This window comes from Cryptotermes secundus, unplaced genomic scaffold (assembly GCF_002891405.2).
Source record: "Cryptotermes secundus unplaced genomic scaffold, Csec_1.0 scaffold2267, whole genome shotgun sequence".
Lineage (NCBI taxonomy): Eukaryota > Metazoa > Arthropoda > Insecta > Blattodea > Kalotermitidae > Cryptotermes > Cryptotermes secundus.
This window is the reverse complement of record NW_019738376.1, coordinates 19,030-41,511: the sequence shown is the minus strand read 5'-3', so window position 1 is coordinate 41,511 and position 22,482 is coordinate 19,030. Positions and strand designations below refer to the sequence as shown.

The window sequence follows — 22,482 nt, the reverse complement described above, 5'->3', positions numbered from 1 at the left end:
TCCAATGGGTACCAAGGGCTTATTCCCCGGGGGTAAAGCGGCCGGGGCGTGAAGCTAACCACTCACCTCCAACTAGTGCCGAGATCAAGAAAACCTGAGTCTATACATCCACTCCCCCACACGCCTTCATGGCTTAGGACAACTTTACCTTTACCCTACGCTCCTAGGAGGGGCCAGGCTTTTGTCTAGTACATCGTGCAGTGCTGAACGGGGATTTTGTAACTGCAAGCTAGCAGCATGAATTGATTTGCGCGGACTTCGCTGGAATGGCTCTTTAATGCGACTGACATTTTCTTCAGAGTTCCATGTCTTTCCAGGAGATTTCACACACAACAGACAACCTATAGACCTCAGTTTTTTTTTTGCCCCAGAACCGAATTCTTTTCCATGTAGGATGTTGACGTACATATTACGTTATAAAACAACGCTGGACGGTCATAGGAAATTGCAACTCTGCTAGCCTCAACAAGCATTGAACCTGTTCCTGTGGTGTCAATATTGCTACTAAGTATGAAAATTAGTTTCCTACATATAAATTTTTATTTTGGATACATTTCATCCAGAATCCCCCGACAGGGGCAAAACAAAATAAATGCACACAGATGTCCATGCCGCGAGTGGGACCCGAACCCACGATCCCAGTACTCGAGCAGGCGAAGACAGCCCACACCCCAGACTGCGCGGCCACCCTGATCAGTAAATGAGGAACTAGTGCACAGTAATAATAATAATTCAGTTAAATTCTTTGTGTGCCAACTCAACAGCCCAAGGACCAGTTACAAAGTGAGCACGAGCGAAAGAAAGAAAATAAATATATATAAAAAGTAATAATAATAATAATAATATGCCTCCGGCATTCTAGTAACTAGGAAACACCTTCATTCCACCAATTTCTCCATCATCATAATCACCTGGGGCAGGTACAATAGGCCAATCAGTGGCCGAGGAGAACCAATTAGGAATGCACCCCCATACTAAAATATGAAACAACTTGTAAACGTACAGATTAACACAAAAAAATAGGAGGCATCATATATGGAACGTCCTTCGTACATCAAGCATCACTGAAGAAACTGCCACAAACAATGTCTTCTGTGAGGTACATGCTTAAACTATATAATGAGGACCAATGGGATATCTCAAAATCATAGCATTTAATGCAAATGGCACTGGGAGGCAGCACTATGAGCTTCAGCAATGAGGGGTGAAACCTACACATAGACGTGGATCTGTTTTCAAAGCATATCTGAAACCACATAAGAGGTTATGTATTCCAAATTACCATTTTTATCGCAGCAACAGAGGCTTAAACTTGGCAGTGGTCAAGCATACAACCATTCAAGCAACTAGGCTGCCATTGTAGCATGAGCTACTTAAAATACGGCATCATCTGCTGTTCTCAACCTGGACTGACTAGAGACCTCGTGTATGTAGATATAGACATACACACACATACCTGATTATACCATGTACTGCATGTGTAAACTATAAAAAATTAAGAATATAATGACGACAAATGCCACACCCATTCCATCATCAGAGAGGGCATCCTATATTTAGGGTTACCATACGTCCTCATTTTTGAGGGGTAAATTAACGTCCGGGAGGAATTTACAAAATTACGGCGAATGTCCGGAAGTTGGCCGTATTTCAATTTTCTTCTCCTTTTTGCCTAGCATCTTTGCTTTATTCATGTATCTTCTCCTTGCAAAGGGAGTATTCATTTGACTAATCGATGTTCACTTCCCGTTCCTTAGTCTGGACTGCAGGATTGCTTCACTTACCGGTTGGTTTTCACATGTGTTGTAGAGTCGTTTAACATCGTGTCGTCATAAGTTGTAATCTAAAATAAGCGTGTTTTGTGATTTTAAACAATTAAGGAAATCAATAACAGGTAGGAATAGAGATACTAAATTAGAATGGTACAATATATAACCGTACTTTTAATCTTATATGCCGATCAGCGTTACACATTATTGGTTATGATTTTTTCCTTATCTTTTTATAACACTACTTCAAGAGAATAATGCCCAAGAGAAAGTGCAAATTCACACATGAAATGAAGAAAAAATACCCGTGGTTTTGCTCTGGTCGCATGGAATGCGAAGCAGAATGCATGATCTGTAGTACTCCAGGGACATATGTCTCCATAGCCAACAAAGGAAGCGGGGATTTAAAAATTCACATGAAGTCCGAAAAACATTCTAAGAATATTAGAGGGGAGAGTTCTTCTGAAAAAATGACTAAATATTTCATGCCTAATACCAAAACTGACGAAAATGTATGTTCTCCAGAAGGCACACTTGCTTTCCATACTGTAGCACACCACAACAGCTACAAGTCCATGGACTGCACATCTAAATTACTTAAGAGAATTGTTTAATGACTCTGAAATAGCTAAAAAAAAAAACATCAATTGCTCGTACGAAAACAGAAGCAGTTGTTAACTCAGTATTAGCTCCTTATTCAGTAAAGGAACTAATTGAATCTTTGCAGGGCATTCCATTCTGTGGTGTATCTACGAATGCAAGTGACCATGGCACGGTTAAGGTATTTCCATTAATGGTCCAGTACTTCGACTATGAAAATGACGGACTGCAAATAAAGTTATTGGAAGTGCAAGGTCAACCAAATGAAACAGCAGCTGCAATTGCTGCGTATGTTAGTGAGAGACTTAGTAATCATAGTCTTCTAAGTAAATGTGTAGCATTTGCAGGTGACAATTGCCACACTATGTTTGGTGGTCTAAAAAAGGGAGGTGGAAGGAATGTGTTTGCAAATCGCTCTCTAGGATAGGGGTTGGGTGCCCTGCACACGTCTTAAACAACTGTATGCAGCATGGCACAGACACTCTACAAACTGACATAGAATCAATTGTGCTAAAGGTGTACAATTATTTTTCTATATATATATTTAGCGTAGAGTCTCTTAAACAGTTCTGTGAGTTTGTTGACATTGAGTATCAACAGTTGTTGCATCACTCCAAGACTCGTTGGCTTTCATTATTCCCAGCAATTGAAAGACTTATAAAAAATGTTCCCAGTTCTAAAATCATTCTTATCTCAGAACAAGTCGCCAGCGGTTCTCAAGAAATTTTTCAGTGACCCATTTAGTGAAATATATCTCTAGCATCTCCATTCATTAATGTGTGTGTTTCATTCCCATACTGAGTCTATTGAAAGGGAAATTCTGAAAGAATTCTGTGCTTGAAATCCTGAATACCTTATCTGATATGCACAACATCCTACAAGAAAGAAAAATGCAAAACTCTATGTCACTGAAGGTGAAGGCTCTATTTCAAGAGAGAGAGAATGAAGGCTTGGAAGCAGGGTCTAAACATTTTCTAAGTGACGTCAAAAATCTGTACAATGGTTGCTTGGAATACTTGGATATGTGGATTGAACCATATGAGGAGTTTTCGTGTTTCAAATGGATGCAACTTGAAAATTTCTCATGGGCAGAAATGGCATCATCATCAAGTACCTGATGGATAAAGGAATTGACATTGATGATAGCAAGTGTTTCAACCAATTCTGCAATCTGAAAACATTCATAGCTACATATAATAATGAGGGAACGAAGTCAGCACCATTCCATGAAAAATGGTCTCAGTACTTCAAATCATCAAAAAGTGTTGAGTGTCACTCTGAGCTCCTGAAAATAGCACAGCTCTTCTTTCCTATTCCCGCACATAATTCTAATGTGGAAAGTCTGTTCTCTTTAACTGAAATGCAGTGGTCTAAGGAGAGGAATCGTCTCGCTGTGGAGACAGTGAAAGGACTAGATATGGTGAAATGCAACTTTCATCATTTCAACTGTGTTGCATTTCATCCATACTTGCTGAAACATCCTGACATTTTAAAAGAAATTATGTCAACAGAAAAATATTCATGGTCTGTTAAGATGGAACATAGTGACTGGATTTCAATTGAACAATTATAGGCCTAAATGTATTGTAGTGATTGAAATTTGATTGCACAATTAAGTGTATTGTTAACCTTTATGGGACGGGCCATTTAAATTCCGGTAGTGGCCGCGGGACGGAGTTAATTTAAATGCCCGCCACTGTAGAGTAATAAAAACTGTAATCATGTTACTCAAAATGCTGTGATTTCTACAATCTTTGTGATAAACAAACAAAATAAACGCTCCTTTTATCTAGAAAGAATATAGAATCAGATATTGTAATTTACGGGTTTTAGAATCTGTAAAAATTGTTACACTGACTCCAAAAGAATTTTTTCCCCAATTTTGAGCGTCTGTCCACAAAACTGCAGTCAGTTTCTGCACAAAACGTTTATGCAGTATAAATGCCTGCTGCTGACATAATTCCTTCTGGTACTCGCTTATCTTCAAAAGGGGAGGAAATGTTTATGCTTTTATAGCACTCCAACCCTTCTGTATACAGGAGTGAGGTCACCTCCCTCTGAGACTTTCTGTGTATATATGTATCTGCCACACAAGAAGTACTGTTATGCTTCTTAGAAAGGCCCGCACATGGCCCCTTCTTCTACGTACTTTCAGTCTTCTGTACCACATTCTAAATCGGTGACATTTATCACCTACCTATTAACTTCGGCTTCTTCCATGCGAAATGGGGCCATGGGGGATAGTTGAAATTGCGATGTTTTATAAGCGTTATGATTAGAGAAGGCAAATCAGAAACACTGGTTGACTACCTGCTAATACGAGAATGATGTTGCCTGTGTATGCTTCGCGTGGAAAACAGAGTTACATATGGACAAAGTGCATGAATTGCGACATCGGACTCTGCATTCAGTTACATGAAAAATTCAGTTAGATGATGCAGGAGGGAAGACAGTCTACTTACAAAGCTGGTGAACAAAAATAATGTAGAGAGGCCCGCACATGGCCCCTTTCTTCTACGTGCTTTCAGTCTTATGTACCACATTCTGAATGGTGTGATTTACGAGCGGCCTCTCAATTTCAGCTCTTTCAATGTGAAAAGGGGCCATGGTTCATAGTTGAAATTGCGATGTTTTATAAGCGTTACGAACATAGGAGACCACTCGCCATCACTGACCTACTTCCTGCTAATACGAGACTAACATTGCATGTGCACGCTTCGCATGGAAAACAGAGTTAATTACGGACAAAGTGCATGAATTGCGACGTCGGACTCTGCATTCAGTGACATGCAACATTCAGTTAGATGATGCAGGAGGGAAGACAGTCTACTTACAAAGCTGGTGTCCAAAAATAATGTAAGTTGAACAAGAATTTCTATCTTAAAATCAGATTTTAAAACACTGTGCGTATGCGTGGACTGCAAGTCACCACACGGTGTCTTTCGGCCACTCGGCTTTACTTTAAAGGTCCCCATACGGTGTCCTTCGGGGAACAAGGGTTAAAGTTTTTATGCATTCCAAGTTTAGTATATCAAATAATGAAGTAAGTGACTTTACATTAATTGTTTGAAAGTAAATGACTTTGTATCATTGACCATTGTGTGAATTGTGTGTGTTAGAAGTTACATAGGGGCTGGTACGGCTCGATTTGTATGTATGGTGTCCTCATTTTTAAGTTTCAAAATATGGTAACCCTCGTAATGTGTCCTCATTTTTAAGTTTCAAAATATGGTAACCTTACCTATACTGAAAAAAATCGCAACTGTCAGATATTAACTAAGCACCAAGACAGACAAATTGGCCATTGGTCGCAATGTGACTTTGAAGTAACATATCAGCAACCAGTGAAGACTATAACAAACTGAGATTTAGTGCATGCCATATTTGCTTCTAAAGCATGTAAATTAAATCAGACTAATTTAAGGGTTCAGTAAATCCAATAAGCAAAGAATACATGTCTAGTCACTAACACAAGACAATACGCTACTCACCATTAGTTAAATTCAAGATGTCTTCCAACTGTCACAACACCACTGCTATGGATGGTAAAGCTTTAACCACAGCTTCCATTACTTTTCCCAGAAGTTTCCCTGGAACAATGCATGGAAAAAAAATTACCTTTGATTACCATGCAACAAATTGCTATTCCTATATCATCCTAAGTATCGTTCAAATCATATTGTCAAAAGCTTACCTCAAAAATTATCTTTGATTTGCAGCTTATTTGAGAGGCAGCTGGAGAAATGGCAACGACTGTCTCCATGCTGGGATACCCAAGAACTGTATAAAAGATTTCCACTTGATATGTCATCTTCACGAAAGAACGGTGTCAACATCAGATAAATAACAAAGTTCGTTTGGAAATGACATCACAACACCAAGCAGGGGTCAGCTGTTTCTGTTCTGGAACTTTTATCGTGCTCCAATTCTTCTTGTATTAGTGGCAGACAAGGTTGCTGCCATTACAGAAAAGGTCACTGATGATGTCACAGTGGGTCGGTGTATAGCTGTACTAAAAGGTATATTTGGCAAAGCAGCTACACCACACCTTCAAGAGATCATAGTAATTCTTTGGAGAACCAATTTGTGAGCCTGTGTTTCCTTCATTTTGTAGTTGTTGTTGGATCCTCAGAAGGTGATGATATGTTGTCTTCTGGCTCTGCCCACTACTGGACAAGGTGTGAAATGTAGACTCTGCTCTGGAGGTGAACATATTATCAGGAATTATCCTGCCACAGCCCATGGTCCAATCCTTAGTGGCCTTCATGATGGAGTGCATATCACTAATGATTTTGTGGGAAGTCCACAAGGTTCACAAGAACAACCAGTTGTAGCAAGTGACCAAGTTCCACACTCAAGAACTACCCAGTAGACAATACGTTTCTCATTCTTCTCTTGCATGTGAGATGACTTACTGTCCACACAATCACCACAGTTTATCAGAGGACCAGCTTCTGGGACTTCCTCATGAAATAAATGGACCGCTTCTGAACAGTTCATCTAATGGTTAATGTTGGTCATCCTGTCCACACTGTAGACCTGAAATACATCCACCATTTACTATTATGTGGGGAAAGAAAACTGAATTACAGCATCCTGTTAATCATTAGTTAGGTACTTGATAACTATGTACAGCACAGTACTCCCTCAATACTGAGCGGCTGATGGAATACAGATTGGCAGGAGAAACTAAGTGCCCAGAGAAAATCCCCCCCAATTGTCCACCAGAAATCCCACATGACCTGACCTTGGATCAAACCCATGACGCCAAGTTCTGAAGGCGATAACTAACCGCCTGAGCTATGGCATTGCCAAGTCCATCTTGAGAAGCGTGCAGCAAATCAGACAGCCAAAATTTCCCACATTTCATCTAAGGTTAGGTCTCTGCTTTATGTTTTTCAACTAAAATTCTGTAAACATATCTCACCTCTCTTGTGCATGCCACATGGCTAGTTCAGTACTCAAACTGGGGCAGAAACACACAGACATCATGGAGGTCTGACAGGCCTCACTTTTACCCCCCAAGAAAAAAGTAAGCTAATAACAAATATGTTACTAGACCTATAATGACAATTACCTAAAGATGGGAGCACAGGAAACTCCTGAAACTTCCAATTTATATAATATATTTGAATGGACAACATCTAATATAGCAGTAACATACTGAATCAGGTGTCATCATAAACATCTAGAGAGTCATAACATTTACTTCCAGCACTTCAAGACCTCTCATGTGTGTATGAGAGTAAATCCAGAATCCATACGAAGTATGAGGGTAAGTCACTAAGCAATTTACAGATGGATATAGAACTTAAACAAATAAGAGTGCTGATTTAAAAAATGCTTTTATTTCTCAACATAATCTACTTGTACACTGAGGCACTTGTCCCATCATTTCACAAGCCCCTAAAACCAGCAGCATAAAATTCATTGGGCTGCTGTCGGAACCAGGCGGGGACTTCCCTTTCTACAGCTTCATTGTCGGGAAAATGTTCAGAGAAAAGATTTTTAAGAGGCCCGAACAAAGAGAAGTCACTTGGAGCAACGTTGGGGCTATATGGAGGATGGTCGAGGACTTCCCACTTGAAATTTCACAGCACCTCATTTGTCTTCTTGGTAGTATGGGGACACACGTCATGCAAGAGCAACACGCCTTTGCTGAGGAGTCCTGGGCACTTCCGTTGAATGGCCTTACAAAGTTTCCTGAGAATGTTACAGTAGGAATCGGCATTTACAGTTTGTTCTTGAGGCTGGAATGTGGTGAGCAGTATGCCTTCGTGATCCCAGATGACAGTGAGCATCACTATCTTGGAGGATGGTGTCACCTTAAACAATTTTGGCAGGCGATGCAGGATGTTTCCGCTGCATTGATGCACACTTTGTCTCGGGCTCGTAATGGTGAACACTGACTCATCACTTGTGACAACTCGGGTTAGCACATTGTGTCCATCATCGTGGTAGCGATTGAGATGCTGCAATGCCAGACCCATTCTTTGCATTTTGTGTTGTGGGGTTTTCAGGGGCTTGTGAAATGATGGGACAAGTGTCTCAATGTACAGGGAGATTACGCTGAGAAATAAAAGCATTTCTCAAATCAGTACTCTTATTTATTTAAGTTCTATATCCATTTGTAACTTACTTACTGACTACTTACCTAGGTAATTCATGTAACTTTGAGTTAGAAATCTGATTAACGGCATTATATGCTGCCATCTGGCATCAAAACTGATCAATCTCACTCATTATTCTGCTTTGAATCTCAACCCGATAAGCAAGTATTCTTAGACTGGAGCTGGGTCCTTGGCAAGAGGCCCGTCACTCAGCTACTCAAGAATTTCCAAACATTTCGTGGAACCCAACGGTTCATTACAGTGTTCACAAGAGCCCTTCACTTGTTGCTAACCTGACTCATATTGGCCCAGTCTATAGCACTCCTTTCTACCTAAGATTAAATTTAATAGCATCCTCCCAAAAATGTCAATGTCTTTCTAGTGGTCTCTTGCTCTCTGGCTTTCCAAAAAAAATTCTATATGCACTACTCCTTTCTCCCCTGCATGTTCAAGCTCTTACTAACCCATCCTAATTATGGTAGGGGACATGGAACTCCTCATTATGCAGTTTTACCGAAACTCCTGGACAGACCTAAGCTATTGTCTCTCACTTAATTTGGGCTATGCAAGAGAAATTCAATATTTGATTCATTCTCCCTATATATAGAAAGTTTTGCAGGTATTAAACTTATAAGCAATTATGAAACTTGGGTTTCATGTAGAAACAAACTGTCAAGCACTGACACCTGACATAGTTCATCACATAGGAACAGCAAGCCTCTTGTATCAGTGCATCGTGTCTACTCTCTGAGTCCTGACATTTTGATGCGGATATGTTAAGTGTAGTACAGTATAAAAGGGAGACAGTACACAACTGACTATTTATGCAATTTTTCATTGGAGACAACATTAAAAGTCTGCCTTGATTCATCACTCAACAACACATAGGCCTGGAAAGGAATACAGAATATAGCAGACAAATTTAAAAGGGTAAAAGCTTAATTACAGATGATAAAGACTTAAGCAAATACTGTAGCAAATCACTTACTAGGAATTTCTTCCCGTGGTACTCTAAATGTGCTTTGTGCGCCATGTGCATGTACTCGTCTTTCTCTTCTGCCTTCATCAATCTCCACATTACGAAGTCTGCAGATCATGAAAGGAAACACAAAACAAGTCAGATGCTACGAGGTTGAGAGGGTTAGTGCAACAAAATTTTCACTCAGACTATGGAAAGAAGTCCTATGGATGATAAGGATGACTGCAGTGCAGGGAAGTGATTTGCTGCATTCTTAGTTTTGGGACCTGTCATGATTCATGACCAAATGCTTATTCATTCGCAGACTTTTAAAATGGGGCCTCAACTTCAACAGCATTTGAATCTGACCACATTATCACAGTTTTGTACTCCCCTCCCTCCCTCACAGCTAATGAAAATCATCATAGTGTTATTGTTGCTAATATTTCTGGGACAGAGTATTCAGATGATTGAAAGGGAGTACAGGTAATTATGATGAAGGGGGAAGCATAGCAGCTAAAAGGAAATGATGAGAGGGTCCATCCTTGGGACATCATTCCTCAGTGTCAATATGCCCATAGACTTTGTCTACTATAGGAAAGTAGTAGCATCATCAGCTAGTTATGTAGACCATTATGTCATCAGAAGGTGACCTTGGCCTCCCCTCTCATCTTCTTTCATGGAGGCAGTCACAAAAATAACAGTCTGGTAACTTTCCAATAGCACATCATATCTTACATTTAGTTCTTTACATGTATCTAACCAATACTTGTCTGTCATGAAATAATATTCTCTTACTTGATCAAACAAAACAACAAACTCCATGGCTTTCATCTGCAAGCAAACTATACCGAACGACTAACCACCCATTGTCGGCAAAGTTAGTGCCAACTTTTGCAGATAGAGGGTGTTGTGTGGTCAGCGCAATGGATTCCCACAGCTGTTAATCTCGGTTTTCTAGACCGGAGCCAGTAATTTTCCATTAAAGTAGCTCCTCAATTATCCTCATGAGGTTGAGTGAATGCCATTCCAGACCCACTACTTCTCAGAACATCTGGTAGCGCCGGGAATCGAACCTGGGACATCTGGATCTGTAGTCGGGAACTATGACCACTAGACCACAGACGGGGTCTCTCTTACTTGATCAAACCATACAAATGGGTTTCTAGTATCTAAGTATGTAAACTCTGTTTGATCCAGGGACTTTGGAATAGAATAAGTTTATATACATCAAACTGAGACCTGTTCACCCAGGCGATGTGGACCACATACACCAGGACTCCATTACTTACATAAATTTGTAAATTACACCAGGACTCCATTACTTACATAAATTTGTAAATTACACACTCTTAATACTAAATACTCGTAAGCTGAGCCCTCACTCAATGGGAAAGGGAACATTCCACCTCTCAGAAGTGCGGATACACTTTGCATTAGTTCTTCCATCAGCAAGTATGACAATATAATCCGAGGTTGTAACAACCCCCTAAGGCCGCGCCATAGCTCAAGCAGTTAGTTGCTGGCTTCCCACTGCAGCGGCCTGGGTTCGATCCTGGGTCTGGTCAAGTGGAATTTGTGGTGGACAAAGTGGCACTGGGGCAGGTTTTTTTCGAGTACTTTGGTTTCCCCTGCAATCTTCATTCCACCAAATTCTCCATCATCATAATCACCCAGGGCTGGCTACAATAGGCCAATCAGTGGCTGCAGTGCCGAGGGGGCCCAATTAGGACTACGCCCCTAAGTGAATTAACCTCCCCCCCCCCGTGCATTTCTACACTATCAGTTAGTAAAACCAGTATGCACTGCAATGCTTGCATAGTGTTGCTGACCCTCAAAATTTGTCCTTCAATTTCAACCTTTGAACTTAATGTGTCAGTTATCTCCCATATTCCTGATTTCAGAGCATCCACAAAATCAGCGATGTTACGAACTCCCTCCTGAAGTACCCGTTCATTATATTTTACATTTGTTTGGGTGTCATTAATTGCCCCTTGGGCAGAGTTCACTAAATACAGTTGCTGCTTCATGAAAGTGGTTTATCTTCTGTATTTTGCTCAAATAACTTTATCTGCTCATTACAATGTATTGTGTCAGCCTCATCCATTATCCCAAACAATATTTTACTTAATTCTCTCATAAAATTCAACATTCCCTTACTTTTCCCCTTTCCCTTGTCAATAACTGCTTGATTCCACATTATTTGTTTCAACAACTCTTCTATTTCTATCAACTAATGTAACTCTTCCCTACTGTCCATAATTATACGTGTAATTAATACAACCTGCCCAATTTCTAACGAATTTGGTGCGGCACAAAAAATCTTCATGGTGCAGGTACTATCGCAGCGCAATAGTTTCATTATTAATTTAGTCTCGATTTACATATAGAATGGTTTTCCATTCCACATTGTATACAGTTACTACGCCCTTACTTCCATAGGAAACACAGGGTGACTATGAAACCTGATAAGAGCATCAAGCGGAAACAACATTTCTCACAGATTGCTGCTGTAACTGCCATTAGCAGAATGAGTCATTAGCACTGATTAACGCACGCTGTCAGGTGGTCTGATCTTGTCACTGCAGTATGTCACATTAATAGTGTGTCTTTGTTGGAGATGTCAATAGGCAGTCAACGTTCATACTAAAATGATGTTCAGTATTTAATAGCGTGTTCATTGTCGAAACTTCTGCAATGAAAAAACTTACAGAAAATGTATCTGTAAGTATTGTCGTAAATATCCTGACTCGCCAGTTCCCACAGTCTTGTGCATCCAAGCTCATGAAAAAGTAGTGGGCCACAGGTTCAGTAAGTGACATAAAGAAGCAATCGAAGAGGACTGTGCTGACTGAAGAAAAGTTTTGGGATATTCAAGCAGAACTAGAGATCAGTCCTCGAAAATCATGAAGACCCTTAGCACATGAAACTGGTGTTTCGCTAGGATCTGCTTAAACAGCCACAAAATTAATCAAATTTCACCCCTATAAAATAAGTTGTGCATGAGCTGGAACGACCAGATTATGCAACAAGAATTCGTTTTTGCAAGTGGCTGCTGCAAAATGTGTATGATGGAATCATGGATTCACAGCTTCTGTTCATGACTGGTGAAGCATGGTTTCACGTTAGTGGTCATGTCAATGCACAAAAAGTTAAGAATATGGAGTGAGTAATGAAAATCCTCACGCTATACAGCAAGTGCCATTACATAGTGAAAAAGTGGGGGCATAGTGTGCTGTAAATCTGCAGCGAATCACTGGCCCCGTATTTTTCCACAAAACTGTAAACTTTGACCTCTACATTAATGATATACTGAAACCGTTCTTCAAACAGCTGACTGCTAAAGAAAGACAATATGGGTATTTTCAGCAAGAAAACACTACAGCACATACGGCTAATGCAACCATGGTCGCAATACAGGAAGTATTTGAAGATAGAATAATCAGCAGGGGACTGTGGCCTCCCAGATCTCAGATTTTGCTATTTTTATCTTTGGGAAAACCTAAAGGGAAAAGTCTGCAAGAATAATCCTCGAGACACTGAAGCCATGCAGAATGCAATAACATGTGTAACTGGTTCAATTACCATGGGTCAACTTCAGAAATTGTCGCATGATTTATCTATGCGATTCAAGGCATAATTGCAAGCAAAGGGGCGTGACTTTCAGCACCTGTTATAAAGCACACTAAGTTATGTTATCTTTTTACAGTACTCCTGTAAATGTGAGCATGTACAGAAACTGATGTGAGGGAATCAGCAACATGACTGCACTCTCGCTAGCGGGGAAGGGTGCATTAGTCAAGGACAAATGTTCCATCTGCTCTACGCTAGTAAGAGTGCACACATTCATCAGTGCTAACAACTCAGTCTGCTACTTGCAGTTAGAGTAGCAATCTTTGAGAAATGTTGCATCCGCTCAACACTGTTCCCAGGTTTCCTGCATCACTGAACACCCTTTATATGGCATCTGCTTAGTAAAATGGTTTCAGTCAGTGAACATGTACTCGCTGTGCATAGCGCTCCATCTTGATCATAGTGTTTACCCCATTTACAGATAACACTTCATAGGGCAGAATGTACCGAGGGCTGTTTCTTTGATCTACTCCTGTGGATTGTTTCGTCATACAGTAATACCTACTGACCAACATCTAATTTAAATGGTCCTGTCCCCATTGTCACACTGTTCCTAGCTTTTTTCCTTGCATAGGATTAGTTTTTGCCTTGCCAATTCATGTGCATATTGTAGTCTCCCCTTTAATTATGTGAGGTAGTCCTCATAATCATACTGTATGCTGGGACTATCTCTTAGAGCAGATTGCACTTCGGAGATGAACCCACATACTAGTATGAATGGTGTGCATTTGGTGACAGTATGTGTACTTGTGTGGTACATGTAAACTGCTTATGGCAAAAGTTCATCCTAGTAATGCCGATCCTCTCATATGCAGTGTCAGAGGTGTACTCCACCAGAACCCTATGACTTCTCTCTAAACCAACATTGGACTCTGGGTGAGATGCTGTGGTCTGCATCTTTCTGGTCCTTAGTAACTTACAAATGTTCTTGAAAACTCTGCTCAGAAAGTCTGACCCTTGGTCAGTCAAAATTTTTGAAGGGACCCCAAATTTCAAAACAATATTCAATACAAACGGCTCAGCGACAGTTTCTCCATCATGCTGCAGGAAGAGGTGTACTGAATTCATCACGGAACATTAGTATTTATTTCCTGCTTCACTCTCTACCAACGGCCCCACAATATCCAAGGAACACTTCTCAAAGGTATGGTTGACTGGTTTGGTTATTTCCAAAGGCACTTCCTTTTTTCCTCTGAGTTCTTTACTCAACTGATATTTTAGTACACTTTCTCATTTACTCTTCAATTTTTTCTTTCATATTGGGCCAACAGACTTAAATTTGAGAAAGACACTGGTGAAATGCTACATTTGGAGCATTGCTTTGTATGGGGCTGAAACTTGGACACTTAGGGCAGTAGATCAGAAACACCTGGAAAGCTTTGAAATGTGGTGTTGGAGAAGGATGGAGGAGATCAATTGGACTGATTATGTGAGAAATGAATAAGTGTCATTTAGAGTCAGTGAGCAGAGGAATATCCTACACGAAATAAGAAAACGGAAGGCTAATTGGATTGCTCATATCTTACACAGTAACTGCCTTCTAAAAGAAGTTACTGAAGGAAAGATAGATGGGCAGATATAAGTGACCAGAAGACGTAAGATGATGCTGGAAGACCTTGGGGACAGAAGAGGATATTCTCATTTGAAGGAGGAACCTCTAGATCGCATTAAGTGGAGGAACTGTTTTGGAAGAGACTGTGGACCTGTCATCTTGACAGATTACTGATTAACTGTGGTTTTCATGCAATATTTTGCCCTTCGCTGCTTCATCCATTTCCTATGATTTATTCACTTCCTCATTAAAAGTTAACTATTCTAGACAATGGGTTGGCAATTGAATTTTGTAATGCAGGTTTATACATTAGCTCACAGCCCTAATCTTAGAGTAGGAGTCGCCACCGCAGCACCCTCAAACCTGGGTCTTTCGTGCTTGTGATCACTCACAGCCTTGAACTTCCTACCATACAAATACAGCCTGAAATATTTAATTCCTCAGGCAAATGTTGCTAATTCCTACTCTACCATACTGTAGTTCCTGGCTCTGTTGAAGCTGTCATTTCCATATGCAATTGGTCTTTACCTATCTCTCCAAGACAGAATCACCAATGCACCTTCGTCTGACGCATCAGTGACTTAATTAATTTCCTTGGACAAATCAGGGTACTGCAGGATTGAGAGCCAGTGGGAAGGTGAGTGGGTGGAAGGGTGACAGAGAGACTGACTGACTTTCACCAAACATTATTGTGCATGTTCAGATTTTCAGCACATATTAGTCTCATAATGTCCATTTTCTTTAGCCTAGGTCGTTTATCCAGGTCCGAGGCTTTATGTTCATTTTCATAACAATCAATTTTTACAGCGAGGCGTTGTTAGCCGCACACCCAACCAGCAAGGTGGAGGAACACCCATTGTCGGCTGTCCACGACTTCTTATTCAATATATTCTCAGCTTCCCTCCATCCGCAACCTGAGGACTCACCATGCCATGGCGACATATTAGGTACGTGGAACATCAGACGTATGTATAGGGTAGGTTCGCTCAGGGCAGTGGCAGAAGAAATCTTAAAATATAAGTTAGATTAAGAGGGAGTACAGGAGGTCAGATGAGATGGAGGTGGCATTGAACCAGCAGGAGACTACATTTTTCTATGGAAAAGGGAATGAAAATCATGAATTAAGTAAAAGTTTTTTCATATATAAGAGAATCTTATCAGGAGTTAAGAGGGTAGAGTTCGATAGTGATTGGATATCATACATAATACTAAAAGGTCGCTGATATGATACCATCATTATGCATGTTCACGCCCCAACAGAAGATAAAACTCATGACATAAAGGACAGGTTCTAGACGGAACTAGAACATGTATTTGATAAACTGCCGAAGGACCCTACGTAAATTTTGCTAGGAGATTTCAATGGCAAAGTAGGGAGGAAAGACATTTTCAAACCAATGACTGAGAATAGAGTTTGCATAAAATTAGTAATGATAATGGAGTTACAGTAGTAAACTTTGCCACATCAAAAAATCAGATAAAACAGTTACCTCAATATAGTGGAAAATGTAACACCTCAGTATCCTTGCCAAAAAAGGGTAATCTGGAACGTCGTTATAATGCTCTCCATAGCAGTAAGTATGATGCCGATTTTCCACCCAAAGGTGAAATTCATAAACTTAATCTCAAAGGACTTAAATCGAAATTAGCTGCTCAACAATAGTTGATGGCAAAACCAAGGTCACTTTCTAACAATGCAACCAAATCATCCTTCAATGTCATCAATCTGATTGTTAAAAAATGCAAACCTTTCACTGAAGGGGAATTTGTAAAATAGTGTTTTCTTGAAATAGCTGATAATCATTTTGAAGGATTTAAAAATAAGAAAGAGATCATAGCTACTACTCAAGATCTTCAATTATCAAGAAACACCACTGTGCGGTGAACAGAAATGATGTGTGGAAACAAACAGTTGTTCAAAGATGTTTCGAATCGTGTTGCTTTCTTCCTCGAACTGGATGAATCTATAGACATCAGAGACACAGCCCAGTTACTAGTTTTTATGGTTTTTGAAGATTTCAGCATAAGAGAAGAACTACTTGGTTTGATTTCTTTACAAGGAAGAACTACAGGTCAGGAAATATTTTATTCCTTTGTCACAAATTCTAATGTTCCATTACATAAAATTGTTTCCATTACTACTGATGGGGCAAAATCAATGACAGGTCAGGTTAATGGTTTTATTGCCCTCTGTAGACAGATTGATGACTTCCCTGATTTCCTTTCTTACCACTGCATCATTCACCAGCAGATTTTGGCAAGCAAGAGACTCAATACAAAGACTGTTCTAGACATAGACTTTAAAATTGTAAATTCAGTTTGTGGAAAATCACTTCAAAGATGGCTTTTCAATCTAACTCCTGAGGAAGGGACACCGGATATCATTTTGCACACAGATGTAAGGTGGCTGAGTAGGTACAAATTTTTGCAGAGATTTTGTAGTTTGCTGAGTGAAATAAACAGTTTTTTGAAGGAGAGAGGAGATGAGAAAGCAGAGTTAGAATACGAGAAGTGATAATTTGATCTGGCATTTCTCCCTGATTTTACAGGTAACCTAAGTGATATGAACCTTGAACTACAAGGTAAAAACAAATGCATTGCTGATGAGTACAGTTTCATCCTACAGAAGCAAATTCGAGCTTATGATGACTGTCCTTACAAACAATACTTTTGATCACTTTCCTAATATACAGGACCATCTTGAAAAATATCCTAATTTTGTTTTTCAGACAGAGAAGTACGTGACAAAAATCTGTTCTGTTAGCCAATATTCCTGAAATAGATCCTGTGATTTCCAAAAAATTAGAACAGCTGTAAAGGACTTGTCATTCCTGTTAAAAATCAGAATTAAACATTAAAAAACTGCAGCTACTATCTGTGAAAATTACCCACTGAGCAAGGCATCTCTTGAAAATGAAACATTAATCCTTCAAATGACATTTCTCGCAAGACTCGTGCTGTACATGAATCGTTTTGGAAGTTAGTGCCTAGACACAAATTTCCCAACATAAGAAAATGCAGTGAAATTGTACACTCCTGTTTTGGTTCAACTTATTTGTGTGAATCTGCGTTTTCTTACCTAAAAGTGATAAAGAGCAAACAATGTTCCAACATGACACATGACCATCTCCAGGATTGCCTGAAACTGGCTCTCACCCAATACTCACCTGACTTCCAACAGCTGGTGGACCAAATGCAGGCCCAGACATCTCACTAACGAACAAGTTTAGTCTGTACTTACAATGTATGTTGCTTTTACAACAAACATCATGTGTTGTGTTACTTTTACCAATATTTTTGCTTAAAGCGAGGTGCGACGACAGGAGGGGGTGCTAGATCACTGGCAGTATTGACACTAAAACGTCAACCACAACCTGTTTGAAGCTGGACATGTCTGATCTAAACAATTTAAGACGTGAAACCATAAGCCATTTCAGGAACAAAAAGAGGGAATATCTCAAAGACAAAATTTATGAGCTTGCAATGAACAGTAAGAACAAGAACATTAGAGACCTGTATAGAGGAATAAATGATTTTAAGAGGGGTTACCATCCTAGCAGCAACTTAGTGAAGGATTAGAATGGTGATCTGCTTGCAGATTCTCACAACATACTGAAAAGGTGGAGGAACTACTTCTCTGTTATTGAATGTACATAGGGTCAGTGATGTTAGGCATACAGAAAACCATACAGCTGAGCCATTAGTATATGATCCTAGTCCTTTTGAGTGTGAAAGTGCTACTGCAAAACCGAAATGGTATGAATCGCCAGTCAGTGATCAAATTCCGCCAGAACTTATTCAAGCAGGAGGTGAAACATTATGTTCTAAGATCCATAAGCTAATTACTTCTATTTGGCATAAAGAAAAATTGCCCGATTAGTGGAAGGAGCCTCTTATTGTACCAGTGAATAAGAAGGGTGATAAAACTGACTCTAGTGTTTATGGGGGGATATCAGTGCTATAAATTTCATACAAAATTTTATCCAATATTCCTCTCTAAAGGGAAGTCCATATACAGATGAAATTATTGCGGATCATAAGTGTGGGTTTGGACGTAACAGATAAACTACAGATCAGATCTTTTGCATTTGTCATATACTGGAGAAAAAGTGGGAGTATAATGAGAAAGTACATCAGTGATTCATAGACTTCAAGAAAGCATATGATTCAGTTTGTAGGGAAGTATTGTATAAAATTCTGATAGAGTTTTGGATACCCATGGAACTGGTTAGGCTGATTAAAATGTGTTTAAACGAAACACATAGCAAAGTCCGTATCGGGAAACAATTGTCTGATAAATTTCCTCTCCAGAATTGTCTAAAACAGAGAGATGCTTTAGTGCCACTCCTTTTCACTTTGCTTTAGAATATGCCATTAGGAAGGTCCAGGAAAACCAGGTGGGACTGAAATTAAAAGGGACACTTCAGCTGTTGGTCTACACTGATGATGTGAATCTACTGGGTGATAATATAGACACCGTAAAGTAAAACACAGAAACTTTAATTGGTGCAAGTAAGGAGGTTGACCTAGAAGTAAACACAGAGAAAACTATGTATATGTTGCTGTCTCATCACCAAAATGCTAGGCAAAATCACGACATAAAGATAGGAAACAGATATTTTGAAAATGTGGCACAGTTCTGATATTTGGGAAGGATGATAACAAATCAAAACCTGATTGAGGAGGAAATTAAGAGGAGAATGAACTCGGATAATGGTTGCTACCATTCAGTCCAGAACCCTTTGCCTTCTCGTCTGCTGTCCAAAAACATAAAAATTAGAATATACAAAACTATAATTTTGCTTGTGGTTCTGAATGGGTGTGAAATTTGGTCTCCGACATTAACCCTCCAGCACGGACATTTAAATATCGCTGTTGTGGGGCCTCCTGCGGTAGTATTGTTTAATTGCCCATTTAAATTTTGCTCTAAATTATACTATGTATCATAACTTTTGAACTACTTAAAGATATAATTATGAATTTTTTACTGAAATCATCTTAAAAGATGGTTTTATAATGTTACCTTATAATATGAGCGCCCTGTATGTGTGCGATGGAAGCAAGTGGATTAGAATTTGAATTTCGTATTGTTTTTCTTGAAACATCCATCTAAACACAACCCTGCCTCACATTCATTATACCAATATATAGATTCTTTCTTTTTACCATGTTTTACACACACCACACATCTTTATTAAGGCTTTGCCTTTCTCCTTTCGCTGGAATACGCTCCAGGAAATGTCGTTCTGCAAGTCTTTTACACGGTGGCTGAACTGACAGACGGCCCGTATACACGACGAAGAACACCAGAACTGTGTTTTTCCACGACGCCTTGTGCTAGTGAAAGTCTGAACTTTAGTGTGTCCATGTTTTTGTTATTCGGGAGACACCTAGATATGACCGTTGCGTTATGTATTGCTACACTGAGTAGCTTCTTGAATAACTTCGATACCACTTAGTACTCTTCTTTCATTCGAGCAAGTACGCCGTAGCATTTGATGCTTCAGATCGACTCCTAGCACGTTTTTTGTTGTAATAACAAACAACCATGGCTTTGAAGAAAGCAGTCTTCTGGGATTTGGCACCGTGTACTCGTTTATGTGGTGTTAACCGACGTTTCGGAGGAACGTATCGCCTCCATCTTCAGGGTAGAAGGAAAAATTGTTCAATTGAACTGCATCTGGAAAATATGAACAGATAGNACAACCCCCCCTCAGCTTACGGGTTAGTGCCCACCCTTTAACCTTGCCTTTCTCTCCCCCAACACAAAAACCATGCTTGACCCAGTTCCCCCCCCACTACTGTTTTCACTTGTTTAATTGCCCTCCCCCTTCCTTCTCTGCTCACACATAGCTGTGTATATTTCCAACACCAATCTGCTTTTACTGGTTCTCACAGTCCGTTCGCTTGCGGACTTCTTATATTTTTCCTTCTACCCTGAAGATGGAGGCGATACGTTCCTCCGAAACGTCGGTTACCACCACATATACACGGTGCCAAATCCCAGAAGACTGCTTTCTTCATAGTCACCGCCGTGAAAGCCTCAAATCTTACATAACCACGGCTTTGTTTCTTGTTTGTTTGCTTTATTCACAACCACATGCATATCATTTTTGTGGTATGTTGATATCATAGTCACTAGGCCATCATACTGTGAGGACACGCGCGTTCTATTTAGATTGACTGGCAGAGCAGCAGGAAATTGAATGTTATGTTTACACACACAGAGTGTGTATTCTTTTCACAAGAGGACAGTGCAAACGTTGTCATGCTGGCATGATTCGTTCCATATTTATGGGCCTTTGAAATTAGGCTTACAGCTTGGCGTACCGTGTACGGCAAACCGCAGGTAGGACCATTTAAATACCAGCGTACCGTGTACGGCAAACTGCACTGAAGGGTTACGGGAGGAGCAGAGACTGTGTATGCGCTTTTAAAATTCCTTCTATTTGTAGCCATTACGAATATACAGCAATTTCTTATCACCCAAATCATTTATTTTAAATAAAAAGTTCTCCATGTGCTTGCTTAATTAAGCGGTAATGCTATAAAACATATGGGGGAGTGGAGGTATAGCTCCACCATTGTTGGCCTTGGCACTAGATAGAGGTGAGTGGTCAGCTCCACGCACTGGCCGCTTTGCCTCCTGGGGAAACAGTCCCCAGTACACATTGGATATGAGGCACTGGTGGGCCCCTGAGGCAGTCAGAACATTTTGAAGTAGAGAAAAACCTGCTGCCCCTGCCTGGCATCAAACCCTGGCCAGTCAGCCATTAGCCTGTCACTACAAAAACTGAGCTATCCCAGCTCCTTATCATATGTAATTGCATTGAATGTTGCTGTTTACCACAAGGTGTCTTTATTCCCATCCTTGGGATCCAGTGTCGCCAACTTCTTGCACCATTCATTACTAAAGATGATGAAGGTATTCAGTGGATGGAGGATCTTTCCTCCTGCACCTGAAAACAGCACAGCAGTCCATTAGTGACAGCAGTCACCAAATTTTTTCACTCTGAGGCTCCCTTTTCATTATAAAAGCAATAAGATCATGACTGCAAACAGTACTAATTCTGCCTCTACTTCAATCTGCCAATAACAGTCTCTCTATTGCCTTCATTTTAACAATGAATGCTTAAGACTTTTTTGTAGCCTGTATTGAGGGGGTTTGGGTAGCTTGAATGCTCAAGTACTGCATTCGGGTGCTCAAGACACCCACCATTCTGAACAAGTCTCTTGTGGTTTTCTGTAGTCCCTCCAGGCAAGTGCCAGGAGACCCATAATTACCACATTTCAGCTTCATTCCAAATCATTCAAAATTCACTTATCGAATATTTTGACTATCCCAAATTCGTCATAGTGTTTGTGAACTTCATCCTGCTGTCGGAGTGGGTCATAATGTCAGTTAGCTTCTTTGAGAAACTTCTACCCTTGGAGACACCACTGTTAGAAGCATGTCTGCAGGCATTCTCATATTACTTTCTTAACTGTAGTCTTCTTAGGCCAATTAATCTTTTCTGCCGGCTACAATCTACAAGGTGTGGCAATAAAGAAACCGGATTCATGCTCTAACCCTTTATTAAAAAAAAATCAGACAGTCGAAATGTTATCCCCTTCAATGTAGTCCCCTCCCCGATCCCTACACCGCTCCATGCGAATTTTCCACTGTTGGAAGCAGTGCTGCAGGTCATCTTGTGTTATGCTCTTCAAGAGTTGCGTCGCTTTTGCTTTCACTGCATCCACGGACTCGAACCTGGTCCCTTTCAGCGCAGACTTGATTTTTGGGAAGAGAAAAAAGTCGCACGGTGCTAGGTCCGGAGAATACGGTGGATGTTCCATCACTGGAATGTTGTTTTTTGCCAA

At 40.1% G+C, this 22,482-nt stretch overlaps 1 long non-coding RNA gene across 1 annotated transcript in view; it reads right to left on the bottom strand.

The window, feature by feature from the left end:
• Positions 1 to 5,262: 5,262 nt before the first annotated feature.
• The window catches only part of LOC111871031, a 26,413-nt gene continuing 9,193 nt past the window's right edge, over positions 5,263 to 22,482 (bottom strand). Inside the window, exons 3-6 of the long non-coding RNA XR_002843964.2 lie at positions 21,470 to 21,581; positions 9,468 to 9,565; positions 6,064 to 6,908; positions 5,263 to 5,959 (exon numbers count right to left, since the gene is read on the bottom strand). This is a non-coding gene — a long non-coding RNA (uncharacterized LOC111871031). The remainder of the gene's footprint in view (positions 5,960 to 6,063; positions 6,909 to 9,467; positions 9,566 to 21,469; positions 21,582 to 22,482) is intronic.